Consider the following 15,008-nt stretch of genomic DNA (forward strand, 5'->3'; position numbering starts at 1 on the left):
TGGTTGTATGGTGTTTTCTACAAAGATTGATGAGACTTCTTGTGATGGAGGAGTTAGTGTAGTGCCTTATAAACGAATAATGAGCCGTTTATAAACTACTTATAACCCTCTGTATAAATCCTTAGGTTGTTAGGTTGCTACAAGCTGGGCAGGGAGATATTTTATCTCTGGCCTACTGTCTATTTTACTTTAAATGTAGCCCACCTGTCAAACATTTTTTTTTTTAATGAACTGAACAGAAAGTATTTGGAAGGGTGAGAGAGGCCTGATTATCAGCAAAATCATAGGGCCAATAAAAGCATTAAATCCCAAGGACACGGTCATAAACACTAAGGCCACAGGTCGTTTGAAGTTTGTTTTCTTTTTATAGAAAGAGTAATGAACTTGTGAATGTGAAACAACTGACGAAACATTTGCTGTTGATTAACTCAATGCACTGAGAAAGTAATGATCAATCACAGGTGTAGACCATGGCATGTGAATGGCTATTTTAGGATGCATGTGGTGAGTGCAGTGGTGAGATTAGGTCTGTGATTAGGTCTCTGCATTGTTCGGAATGGGCTCCTAAGTAAGCATTTAACTGTAAAGTCTACACCTGTTGTACTCTGCGCATGTGACCAATACAATTTGATTTGATGTTGGGATTTGTTCTGGCAGAAGTCAGAGTGTGCCATCCTCCAATCTTTACTTTAATGTCTATCTTCAAACCTGGAAACATTCTAAAGGGTACATATGACATGAATAACGAAAAAGTCTCACATAACTCACAAGATCTACAGTACAGTGCAGTACACCCATTGTTACAGTCATGCCCCAATCAACAAACAGGTTTCTACAATTACCTTGCTGCTGCGTTAACTTTGCTCTTGGCCATTGTTAGGATTTATAAGCATATCATTATTCATTCCACTCAAGAAGCTCATTGTGTTTTATAAGTGATAAAAAAAAAAGTCTGTATATTTATTTAAACTGATAGTTAACATACTTAAATAGGTGGCACAAGTGAAAAACATGTAATTGTCAAATCCATAGAAACCTTCAAACGTTTATCAAATAGTATCTCACACTGAATCAAAATCCGCTTATTTCTGCTGATAGTTTGGCCTTATGAGATGCATATCATAGAACCATGATCCTTTCATTATACTCTAATATCCAAGAACTGGTTCTGTGGAAAAAGGTTGAGGACTAATGTGTGATAAACTAGCACAGGTGACAAGCTGCAAATCCTTTTGCAAGTATAATGCATACCTCAACGGCCAACAGCTATGCTGTTACTTTTGAAAGTTGTAGGAGTTGCAGTGCCACAGTATTTGTTTACTCTTATAATATCACATATGTGACATAACACGTCAGAAATGGCCAAAGTGATGAGTGGATGCACCTGCATGACTTATAGCCACTGTGCCAGAAAGAAAGAAAAGCTGTGACCAATCTCATCATGACCATTTGCTTGTGCATTATCCTATAACTACATTGACATTTGGGGGAGATCACCAAATGCAAGAATGACAATTATCCGATTGACTTTTCCTTTATTATTTGAGTAGGCCTAGTGCTGTTACACTTTCAATTATGCAAATGTCAGCCTAGTTGTAGGCCTACAATCATGTGACAGATTATTGTCCAGTGGCTACTGTCTTATCTTAGCTGACGGGTTTGCGTCATGGGGGGGCGGGGCTGTACAGAAAATAGAAGAACTGAACACATTTGACAAACACGAACGTGGGAGGCAGAAAGAAGCGTGTTACACAGGCTAATAACGACTGGTTCAAGATATACGTAGTCTGTATGCCAAATAGCCTTTTGTTTGTTATCAGTATATTTATTTCCCATTAATTCAGTCTCAGAGAAATATTTATTTCTAGCTTGCTAGCTCAGCGACGTTCATATCTGAGGGCGTCCGATTTCCCCTCCTCTTCAGAGGCATTACGATGCCCTCTGATTTTATATCCCTACTCAGCGCGGATCTCGACCTGAATTCCCCCAAATCCCTATATTCCAAAGGTAATACATCTATTTTATGTTAAACTGAGACTTTCAATTTTTCTTGTCTGTGTTGTTTTAGTTATTTTCGTTGATATACGCTGTTACTCTCGTACATGTGTGTTGTGAGAGCGACTGCCCTGGTTTATTTGGCCGCCCCGGTCGAGGTGAACGCCAGCGCTCCGCATCCATCTACGTCGCTTTGGCATTGCATCTAAACAGTAGATCTAAAGCCGATGTCGCGTTCAGAATAACTAGGAAATAGGAAATCGCCGACTTCAGTGCATTCAAGACAACTGGGAAATCGGAAAAAACGAGATCTGACTGGGAAAAATTGGTTTGAATGGTCATCCATTCCGGAATTCCAAATAAGAAACCCAGGCATCTTCCAAGAGCGCCGTCTTTCCGACCTGAAGATCACTGACGTCATGATTTGACCTGTTTTTTTTCTCTCTCCAAATTTCCAGTTGTCTTGAAAGCATCATCAGTGTAACGTCACGCGTAAATCTGTTTTTATTTTAATTAGAGTATTTGCTTTAACACTAAAGCTAGTTTAATCCTGTTTGTTTCCTATATGTATGTGACGATTATGCAATATAAAAAAGGAAATACTTTGCCTTAAATCCTGTCAATTTCATGCACAATGCCACATGATACATTTACCCTTTTGACCCAGTTTATTATTTATCCTCCTTACAAAGGTGAGGACCTCTTTGGCAGGCATAGCAGATCTAGCCTAATTTTTTGCATTCCTGCTGTCTAGAAAATATTAGTAGGAATTGGCCAAGTGATCTGTTGTGTATTTGATCCATGTGTAGATTATAAAAGAAAAGAAAATAGAAAGTTGACTCTTAATAATAGGCTAGTCTTATGAATGTAAGAAAGTATTAGATTTTTATACCATTCAATGTAGCTTTAAAAGTTGCTTACCTTGATGCAATGTCAACATGTTACTGTTGTTCGTCACAAGTCAACTAGGCTATTTATTCAGCTGGTAAATGACTCCACAAATGATTTATTTAATTTATTTAACATGTAATGATGTTATTAAAGTAATTTGTGTTTATGGTCCCATACCCTACACATATTTGTAGTGGTATCATGAGTGTGAGAGGATAAAGACTGCCTCATTGAGGTCACAACACAAAAAGGGTTGATACCCTATGTTGAAAGCCATTAATGCATTCTGTGGAAGTGTTTACCAACACTGTGCCAGCAGTAATTTCAATATTTAATGTTTAAACATACAGTCATCACTCAGATGATGACTTAAAAAAAGAGGCAGATACTAGAGTACAATATAGGCCTAGGCCCTATTTTTATGGTGTAGTTGTAGGTCCAAATAGATTATATTCACCATGGCCTAGTCCCACTGAACAACAACCAAGGGTGCACTGGTTGGCTGAACAGTTAGGGGTGTCTCCGCAGCAGCATGTCAGTCCTCTTGACTGATGCAACAGCCGAGCTGAACTTGGGTTGCTCGAGATCTGCAGCAAAGAGTAGAGTCACTGAGAGGAGTGGGTCGCTGCACAGTCAAATGTGAAAGTGTAGAATTTGAGATGTCTTTAAGTATCTCAGATGTATCTCACACTGTACTTGCTTAAAGGTCATGTGCTATTTGTGTGGCAAATTGACAACTGTTTCAGAGCGGCTTTTGTTTTTCCAAGGGTATGATGTTATGTTGGCAATACTCAGTGCCAGGTACACTGATTCATCCTCCAAATCTCTTTTCATATGGTTTCGCAATATGTCTCAATACAGCACTTCGACAACATATCTATAAGCCCGTTGACAAACAACGGCATTAAACATGTCCAATTTCACAGTGAAAGTCCATTGTACATCTCAATACATCTCAAATAGCCAGTGGACTTAGGCTAGCCTATGTCTCTTTTTTTACTCCCTCAAATCCCCTACAAAGTAGAAAGTGTCGTCTTTATTAAAATCAGAACTTTTTTGTAACCCATTCCTGAAAACATGTTTTTAATTTCCTGAGTACTGCAGAGATATAAAGTTGAAGTCGAAAGTTTACATACACCTTAGCGAAATACATTTCAATTCAGGTTTTTCACAATTCCTGACATTTACTCCGAGTAAGAATTCCCTGTCTTTGGTCAGTTAAGATCACCACATTATTTTAAGAATGTGAAAAGTCGAATAATAGTAGAGAGAATGATTGATTTCAGCTTTTATTTCTTTCATCACATTCCCAGCGGTTCAGAAGTTTACATACACTCAATTAGCATTTGGTAGCATTGCCTTTAAATGGTTTAACTAGGGTCAAACATTTCGGGTAGCCTTCCATAAGCTTCCCACAATAAGTTTGGTGAATTTTGGCCCATTCCTCCTGACAGAGTTGGTGTAACTGAGTCAGGTTTGTAGGCCTCCTTGTTCGCACATGCTTTTTCAGTTCTGCCCACAAATTTTCTATAGGATTGAGGTCAGGGCTTTGTGATGGCCACTCCAATACCTTGACTCTGTTATCCTTAAGCCATTTTGCCACAACTTTGGAAGCATGCTTGGGGTCATTGTCCATTTGGAAGACCCATTTGTAACCAAGCTTTAACTTCCTGACTGATGTCTTGAGATGTTACTTCAATATATCCACATGATTTTCCTCCCACTTGATGCCATCTATTTTATGAATTGCACCTGTCCCTCCTGCAGCAAAGCACCCCTACAACATGATGCTGCCACCCCATGCTTCACAGTTGGGATGGTGTTCTTCGGCTTGCAAGCATCCTCCTTTTTCCTCCAAACATAATGATGGTCATTATTAGAGGTCGACCGATTAATCGGAATGGTTGATTAATTAGGGCCGATTTCAAGTTTTCATAACGATCGGAAATCTGTATTTTTTTTTTTTTACAACTTTATTTAACGAGGCAAGTCAGTTAAGAACATATTCTTATTTTCAATGACGGCCTAGGAACGGTGGGTTAACTGCCTTGTTCAGTGGCAGAACGACAGATTTCTACCTTGTCAGCTCAGGGATTCAATCTTGCAACCTTACGGTTAACTAGTCCAACGCTCTAACCACCTGCCTCATGAGGAGCTTGCCTGTTAAGCGAATGCAGTAAGAAGCCAAGGTAAGTTGCTAGCTAGCATTAAACTTATAAAAAAAACAATTAATCATAATCACTAGTTATAACTACACATGGTTGATGATATTACTAGTTTATCTAGCGTGTCCTGCGTTGCATATAATCGATGTGGTGCGCATTCGCGAAAAAGGACTGTTGCTGCTCCAACGTGTACCTAACCATAAATATCAATGCCTTTCTTGAAATCAATACACAGAAGTATATATTTTTAAACCTGCATATTTAGCTAAAATAAAGGTTAGCAGGCAATATTAACCAGGTGAAATTGTGTCACTTCTCTTGCGTTCATTGCACGCAGAGTCAGGGTATATGCAACAATTTGGGCCGCCTGGCTCATTGCGAACTAATTTGCCAGATTAAAAAAAAAAAGTAAATTATTATGTTATAATTAAGTCTATGATTTGTTAGAGCAGTCTGACTGAGCGATGGTAGGCACCAGCAGGCTCGTAAGCATTCATTCAAACAGCACTTTCGTGCATTTTTCCAGCAGCTCTTCACAATGCTTCAAGCATTGCGCAGTTCATGACTTCAAGCCTATCAACTCCCGAGATTAGGCTGGTGTAACCGATGTGAAATGGCTAGCTAGTTAGCGGGGTGCGCGCTAATAGTGTTTCAAACGTCACTCGCTCTGAGACTTGGAGTAGTTGTTCCCCTTGCTCTGCATGGGTAACGCTGCTTCGAGGGTGGCTGTTGTCGATGTGTTTCTGGTTCGAGCCCAGGTAGCGTCGAGGAGAGGGATGGAAGCTATACTGTTACACTGGCAATACTAAAGTGCCTATAAGAACATCCAATAGTCAAAGGTATATGAAATGCAAATCGTATAGAGAGAAATAGTCCTATAATTATATTATTATAATTATAATAACTACAACCTAAAACATCTTACCTGGGAATATTGAAGACTCGTGTTAAAAGGAACCACCAGCTTTCATATGTTCTCATGTTCTGAGCAAGGAACTTAAACGTTAGCTTTCTTACATGGCACATATTGCACTTTTACGTTCTTCTCCAACACTTTGTTTTTGCATTATTTAAACCAAATTGAACATGTTTCATTATTTATTTGAGGCTAAATTGATTTTATTGATGTATTATATTAAGTTAAAATAAGTGTTCATTCAGAATTGTTGTAATTGCCATTATTACAAATACATTTTAAAAAACGGCCGATTAATCGGTATAAGCTTTTTTTTGGGGTCCTGCAATAATCGGTATCGGCGTTGAAAAATCATAATCGGTCGACCTCTAGTCATTATGGCCAAACAGTTCTATTTTTGTTTCATCAGACCAGAGGACATTTCTCCAGAAAGTACAATCATTGTCCCCATGTGCAGTTACAAATCGTAGTCTGGCTTTTTATGGCGGTTTTGGAGCAGTGGCTTCTTCCGTGCTGAGCGGCCTTTCATGTTTTGTCGATATAGGACTCGTTTTACTGTGGATATAGACACCTTTGTACCTGTTTCGTCCAGCATCTTCACAAGGTCCTTTGCTGTTGTTCTGGGATTGATTTGCACTTTTCTCACCAAAGTACGTTCATCTCTAGGAGACAGAACGCGTCTCCTTCCTGAGCGGTTTGACGGCTGCGTGGTCCCATGGTGTTTATACTTGCGTAGTATTGTTTGTACAGATGAACGTTGTACCTTCAGGTGTTTGGAAATTGCTCCCAAGGATGAACCAGACTTGTGGAGGTCTACAATTTTGTTTCTGAGGTCTTGGCGGGTTTCTTTAGATTTTCCCATGATGTCAAGCAAAGAGGGACTGAGTTTGAAGGTAGGCTTTGAAATACATCTACAGGTACACTTCCAATAGGCTAATTGACATTATTTGAGTCAATCAGAAGCTTCTAAAGCTATGACATAATTTTCTGGATTTTACAAGCTGTTTAAAGGCACAGTCAACTTAGTGTATGTAAACTTCTGACCCACTGAAATTGTGATACTGTGTGAAATCTGTCTGTAAACAATTGTTGAAAAATGACTTGTGTCATGTACAAAGTAGATGTCCTAACCGACTTGCCAAAACTATAGTTTGTTAACAAGAAATTTGTGGAGTGGTTGAAAAATGAGTTTTAATGACTCCAACCTATGTGTATGTAAACTTCTGACTTCAGCTGTATATTCTGTTTGTAAATATACACGCTTCTTTGGTTCCAAGTACAGGACCCCAGTAATCTCTGTGCATTTAGTCTGAGAGAAATTAAACTTTTTACCTGCTATCTTCATCAACTGTATGGTAATTTCGGGTTTATCAGGATTTTTCATCCAGTCAATCCCGAGGGTGCATGTGAGTGTTAAACTTCAATCACAATGTAGGGCAAGTAGGGACTCTGCTGGTGTAGTGTTGCACCTGAGCCCTGACTTCCTTAGCATTTTAGATGACTCTTCAGTCTTCATTGCCTACTTTCCAAGACAGATTCTGTAGAACTTAAACGGCATGTTCCCTCAACTGAAAAGGGAGAAAAACAGTGGGTATATTTTTCTTGTGTCTTTGGTATGTTTGTGGTTTGCTGAAGGTATCCATAAGACTTTGACTCTGTTTTTCAACTGAATTCACAATAATCTGGCTAACCTAAAGTATAAAGGGCTGTGTTGACTTTCTGTCTGACCGTGCTGTTAATCCTCTACCTGGCTGGCTGCTGGCAGTGACCACACAGAGGCTGCATGCCCAGAGTAATCTCTGCACAAACGATCAGATTGTTTCTGTGGCTCAAATTTGCTGAGGGTAGCCTAAATGTCATAGGCCTAGCAGTGTTGGAGAGGTGGCAGAGTGAAGCCCAGAGGGTGTCAAAGAGCCACCCTTAATTAGTGTGGCTTTAAAGCCAGCAGAGTGAAGAAATGACTCAATCATCCTCTTGACTGATGTCAGGGACTTGTTCATAAATGGGTTAACTTGAGTTGGCCTGACTTGCGGTTGTGATGGACTGCCCCATGTCAGAATATGAAAATGATTCGGCTAGGCCTAGTTTCTTCACTGAAAGTCTGCTTCTTGAGGAGCTACAGATGGATATCATTACAGTGGGCTCACAGGGCTATCTATTTTTCTGTGTCACTACTTTTATGGGTGGAATGAGTGACCGGGCATGTATGATTCTCTAGACAGGCAGGCTCCTTACATAATCATAATCCAAAAGATTTTGTGTGGGCTTAGAGGACGTTTATCCACTTTTGTAATAAGAAGGGAAAGTAGAGAATTTGAGGGAGAGAGAGATTCCTCAATTGCTGCCCTGTAAACGTTTTGAGAGGTTGAAAACACTCAAATTTAAATGAGACACTATGTTTCCAGTTTCTGTTTTTACTCAATGCTCATCGTTTACTGAGTTTTACAAGCATTGACATAACATAATGTTGTGTCATTTTGCTGGACTAGAACAGGTATTCTGGGGTACGCTCAATGCCGTCGGGGGTACGCCAAATAGAAATGTGAATCGCATTTAAAATATATTTATATAAAAAACAGTCAATTTATATTTTCCAACGGGGCTATACATTTGGGTGAGGTTTTTTTCTCATCTGAGTAGCCTCGTTTCACTGCCAAAAATAAAATTAAACAATCTATTGTTAAGAAAAATAACAACACACTGTCAAATACAGGTAGCCTAGTCAAATAATTAACATCCAATCACATTAACCGTTACTCTCTCGTGGGAATTCCACTAACGGTCTGTATGTAGCCAAAAGTAGCTGCTGCTCATGTTGGTATCAGTACTGAACAAGAGAGCCTCATCGAAATTGCAACACGCGGTTCTGTGAAAATTGAATTTCATCAGAAGCCACTGCCAGATTACTGGTTTTGCAAATCACACTGTTAAGACACTGATGCCCTTTGCAACGATGTACCTATGTGAGAGTGGATTCTCGGCCCTCACTAGCATGAAAACTAAATACAGACACAGACTGTGTGTGGAAAAGGATTTAAGACTGAGACTCTCTCCAATACAACCCAACATGGCAGAGTTGTGTGCATCGTTTCAAGGACAGCCTTCTCATTAACCTGTGGTATAAAACCTAAGGTTTTATATGTAAGATGGTTAAATAAAAAAGCTAAATTATTGATTATTATTATGTGCCCTGGTCCTATAAGAGCTCTTTGTCACTTCCCACAAGCTGGGTTGTGACAAAAACTCACACTCATTCTTATGTTTAATAAATGTATCGTATAGTATGTGTGGCAGGCTTACAATGGTGTCAAAAAACAACATTTGAGAGTGCGCTGACCCTGGTGCTAGAGGGGGTATGCAGCTGGAGGTTGAATGTTTGAAGGGGTACGGGACTATAAAAAGTTTGGGAACCACTGGACTAGAACATGATATGGCCCCATGGACACTGAAACCACTTGTATGACAACTAATCTCTTCATCTCCAATCCTCAACTATGATTTCTGAACCATCCATCAAGATAAGAGGCAGAGGATGATCATTGTTTTCCTTAGGATTGTTTTCAGCAGTGGTGGCAAGGGTAAGGTGGGGGTGGGTACATTGTTACTATTCGTGCAATGACATGCTACCTGTTCCCATAGACTTTCAGTCATTGAGCCAACGACTATCCTTTTAAAAGCATGTCTTGGCAGAAATATATATATATATATCTACAGTGGGGAGAACAAGTATTTGATACACTGCCGATTTTGCAGTTTTTCCTGCTTACAAATTACAGACCTCTACATGCTTTGTATGATTTTTAAAGTAATTAATTAGCTTTTTATTGCATGACATAAGTATTTGATCACCTACCAACCAGTAAGAATTTCGGCTCTCACAGACCTGTTAGTTTTTCTTTAAGAAGCCCTCCTGTTCTCCACTCATTACCTGTATTAACTGCAGCTGTTTGAACTCGTTACCTGTATAAAATAATCCTGTCCACACACTCAATCAAACAGACTCCAACCTCTCCACAATGGCCAAGACCAGACAGCTGTGTAAGGACATCAGGGAAAAAATTGTAGACCTGCACAAGGCTGGGATGGGCTACAGGACAATAGGGAAGCAGCTTGGTGAGAAGGCAACAACTGTTGGCGCAATTATTAGAAAATGGATGAAGTTCAAGATGACGGTCAATCACCCTCGGTCTGGGGCTCCATGCAAGATCTCACCTTGTGGGGCATCAATGATCACGAGGAAGGTGAGGGATCAGCCCAGAACTACACGGCAGGACCTGGTCAATGACCTGAAGAGAGCTGGGACCACAGTCTCAAAGAAAACCATTAGTAACACACTACGCGTCATGGATTAAAATACTGCAGCGTATGCAAGGTCCCCCTGCTCAAGCCAGCGCATGTCCAGGCCTGTCTAAAGTTTGCCAATGACCATCTGGATGATCCAGAGGAGGAATGGGAGAAGGTCATGTGGTCTGATAAGACAAAAATAGAGCTTTTTGGTCTAAACTCCACTCGCTGTGTTTGGAGGAAGAAGAAGGATGAGTACAACCCCAAGAACATCATCCCAAACGTGAAGCATGGAGGTGGAAACTTCATTCTTTGGGCATGCTTTTCTGCAAAGGGGACAGGACGACTGCACCGTATTGAGGGGAGGATGGATGGGGCAATGTATTGTGAGATCTTGGCCAACAACCTCCTTCCCTCAGTAAGAGCATTGAAGATGGGTCTTAGCTGGGTCTTCCAGCATGACAACAACCCGAAACAACACACAGCCAGGGCAACTGAGTGGCTCCGTAAGAAGCATCTCAAGGTCCTGGAGTGGCCTAGCCAGTCTCCAGACCTGAACCCAATATAAAATCTTTTGAGGGAGCTGAAAGTCCATATTGCCCAGCGACAGCCCCAAAACCTGAAGGATCTGGAGAAGGTCTGTTTGGAGGAGTGGGCCAAAATCCCTGCTGCAGTGTGTCCAAACCTGGTCAAGAACTACAAGAAACGTATGATCTCTGTAATTGCAAACAAAGGTTTCTGTACCAAATATTAAGTTATGCTTTTCTGATGTATCAAATACTTATGTCATGCAATAAAATGCAAATGACTTACTTAAAAATCATACAATGTGATTTTCTGGAGTTTTGTTTTAGATTCTGTCTCTCACAGTTGAAGTGTACCTATGATAAAAATTACAGACCTCTACATGCTTTGTAAGTAGGAAAACCTGCAAAATCGGCAGTGTATCAAATACTTGTTCTCCCCACTGTATATATATACACACAAAATACATTTTTTTTGCATCTAAATTAATATAGGGGAAAAACTGGGATGAAAAAGATGATGATAAGCATTACATAGACAGGACGGAGTACAATGAACGTTGAATGTTCTGTTGACTCTCTTAACCTAATTTTTAGGCTTTAAGTGGTAATTTATTACATCAATTGTCAAACACCTACATCCTTGTAGGTAGGTAACATCTATTACAATGTTATGTGGCTGATATAAAATGCCGTTTGGGTCTTTGCGTGTCAAAAAAGATGCACGTCAAATAACACTTTGATACGTCAGATAAGCTTGTTGACCAATCAGGACCTGAATATGACTGCACGTCCCATAATAATTAAATGCGTTCATCCATTTTTTATGTAGTTATTACACATTGATTACATTAACTCGTATTTCATGTGTCACAATGATTCATCTATATGTATGCTATGATGCTGGTAAAGTTGTCTCGCGCACCTACAGTGCTGGTCATAAGAAAAGCTAGCTAGCTCATGGATGCAAACAATGATCTTCCCCAAAAACATAGCAAAACAACAATCTGTTTCAGTAGCTATAGTTAACTAGCTAGCTGTCATCATTTAAAATAACCCTAATTTATTAAACAGTTCTTATTTGATTAATGGTGGTCTGACCCATCTATGTGAAGCTAGCCACAATAAGGATTAACCACAATACTGGACTTTGTGGTTAGCCTTTAAATTAAAAGTATGTAATTGACAGTGATGCAAATGAATACAAATAGTGTAATTATGCCATAATTGTATAGATCATAATAAACGAGGTTGGAATGTTGTTATATAAAATCAACAAAAGACAATTTGTTAATTTGACAATCTGTTGAAATCACACAATGTATTACACTTCAGAATTGCTTTGGGGGCATACTTATTTCACTGTACAGCATTACCCATGTCATTGATCCACAATCCATCGGTATCAGTCTACTCTGTGACACGCAGAGAACATTAGCATTGTAGCTCTTATTGCAGGACTCTGAAACAACTGAATTGAGCTACATTTCTGGTCAACCTACTATGTGTATTAAACATTATTCCTGAAGAAAAACAATACTGTGTGGATATTTTGGAGTCAGATAACTCAGAGGAGGGTGTTGGGAAAATAAAATATTGGGTATTGAGTAGATGGATACCTAATTTCATTGATCCCCAATCCTTAGGTAAAGCTGTACAGTGCAATATGAATGTCAATACACACAATAGGCTGACTGGGGAGGTGATTTCACAGTCCCGCGATAAGATCTACAACGCTAATATTTGTGTAAACTCTTAACAGTTGTTTTCTGTGGGTGTCACCGAGTAGACTGATACCCCATTTCATTGCTTCACATTCCAACCTTGTTTAACATGATCTAGTTTAAATATGGCATGATTCCAACAATTGTAAACTTCTGCATCACTTTGAAAGAGGTACTTTTATTTTGAAGGCAAACTGCAATTCTACTATTGTACCTCATTTTTTATTATGGCTAGCTTCACAACACAGCCCGTTCAGGTCGAGCCTCACTAGCCAGATGAAGCTAGCAGGCTGCTTATAACGTTAGCTGGCTAGCTATCTATTTTCATGAACTGAAGTTCAGTTTCAATAGGTGAACAACAAGTGGCTACCTATCTAATACTTACTCACAAGGATTCCTAAATCATTGCTAAGAATAGTGAAAATGACAGCAGTTTCTATTGGTCATTGTTTTCAGGTTGGTTGTATTGGTGCTAACTAGTAGCGGTCGAGCAAATAATGCTTTATTACTAACGCGGTATTGTTACGCATCGTTTGTGGCGGGTGTGTGCTTGTTTGCATACTTTTTTTGTACTGCTTTGACAGTGCTACTTATAATCGCGGTGGCGCTTGGCTTGCACGTGCAAATTCAGCACTCACAGCAATCTATAATAGAACTGTGTTATTTGACGTGTCAAATTAAAAGCTTATTTAAGCGTCAAATAGTGTTATTTGACGTGTATCTTTTTTGACACGCAAAGACCCAAACGGCGTTCCATAGTCTGCAGCTGAAGTTGTATCAAAACATGAAACATTCACAGCTTACATGGAAGTTGGAGCAGACAGCTGTTTCCCTCATGGCTGCGTGAGGTTGTGTCGTCATACTGTACTTTTCTTTTCTGTCATTTACGGATCATATTTTGGTGTTTCCCGTGGCTCAGAGAGTTCCAGGGGCCTCTGGAAGCAGCTCTCTAATGATGCAGTGAATCACACTACACTGCAAACACGGCTGTGGAGATGGAGCCAAGCATATGGCTGTGTCTCTGCTGTCTGAAAACATGGCAGAATGCCCTAGAGGTGAAACACTTCTATTTCTAGTACATCTCTCCTATTACATCTGTTTTTAGTCAGAATTCACATAGTCTATATGTAGATGTAGGGGCAGTGAGGGCTTAGGTTGCATTTAATACATCTCAGTTGGGTTTTGTAATGTTATCCATGTACAGTACCATAGACGTAAGAATATTTTAAACTATAGGATAAGAGCATACTTCGCTTGTCTTCGGGCTGTCAATTGCCACGGACCTCACAATATGATATCACGATACTTAGTGCCAATGCGATTTCTATTGAGGTGATCAAGATTTTATGTGTTGTGTTTTGATGTTCCAAACATTGCTCACTATATGTCTGCTGCAGAGAGAAGAGAGCATGAGAAAATTAGTTTTGATCAGTCATGATAATAAAAGTGTTGAAAACATGTTGGCTCAATATTTTTCTAAAGAAGATTGAGTTATAGGATGAAAAATACTGGAGGTTTGGCACAGGTACAGCCACAAGTACTAGCAAATTCTACCTAGCAAAATTGATACTTGGAAGTCAAAGTATCGATATAATATTTTCCAAAATAGTCTTGCAATTTTCTTTACCCCCATCACCAGTTTGCCTTGTCAAGTTGTAGAATTGTGACCACTTTGCAATGTGACAAGCATTTTAGGAGAAGGTATAACAACCATTAGAAGTAAAATGGAATTGGTAGATTACAAGGCAAGATATTTGAAATGGCCAGCCACACAATGAAACCTTTACTCCTGAACACTTACTTCACTGTTAAGTTAATTCGTTGGCCCAATTTACAAGCCCTGTGGTTTTGGTAAGCTTAAGAGCTCAGGCCTCGAGAGACTGGTCCCTGTCTTAATGAGTGTATTACACAGTGATGCTTTCCATCAGTATTGGTATCTTTGTCCTACTCTGGACCACCGATCTCCCTTTGGCAGAGGCCCTCTATGTCTCTAAGCTGGCCCACCAGAGCCCATAGGATCAATCATTAACCATCACAAGGGGAGCGGGCTGCTTTGTGTGTAAACCTGTGCTTGCCCTCAATTAATATTGACTCTGCTATGTTAAACAAACTTGGCGGCATGCGCTTAAAAATATTTGATTGCCTTGAATGCTAATATATTTATGATGATGAAAGATCAAAGACCTCAGAGGGACAACAAATTAAGCCAGTTTTTGATTAGATTATTGATAATAATTTGAAATGTTTGACTTTCTGATCGGAACAATGAGACTACAATACCAATCTCCTCTCTCTTTTAAAACCGATGAACAAACATTCAGTCCCACACCTGTGCTTGCACTTCTACCACAAATCTGCAGGCATGGCATACACAGAGAAAGGATCGATTAGTGATCTCTCTTTTTGACCTTTGGGATTATCATGGGTTTAGAGAGAAGCCGAAATCTAAAATAAATCAGCTATCCCACTCTTTTTCTGCTCCACACAATTAAATTTAGTCTAATCACAG

General features: G+C 39.6%; 1 pseudogene; it reads left to right on the plus strand.

The window, feature by feature from the left end:
* Window positions 1–1,698: 1,698 nt before the first annotated feature.
* The window catches only part of LOC121847846, a 58,544-nt pseudogene continuing 45,234 nt past the window's right edge, over window positions 1,699–15,008 (plus strand).

The sequence above is a fragment of the Oncorhynchus tshawytscha genome, linkage group LG12, assembly GCF_018296145.1.
Source record: "Oncorhynchus tshawytscha isolate Ot180627B linkage group LG12, Otsh_v2.0, whole genome shotgun sequence".
In the NCBI taxonomy this organism is placed as follows: Eukaryota; Metazoa; Chordata; class Actinopteri; order Salmoniformes; family Salmonidae; genus Oncorhynchus; species Oncorhynchus tshawytscha.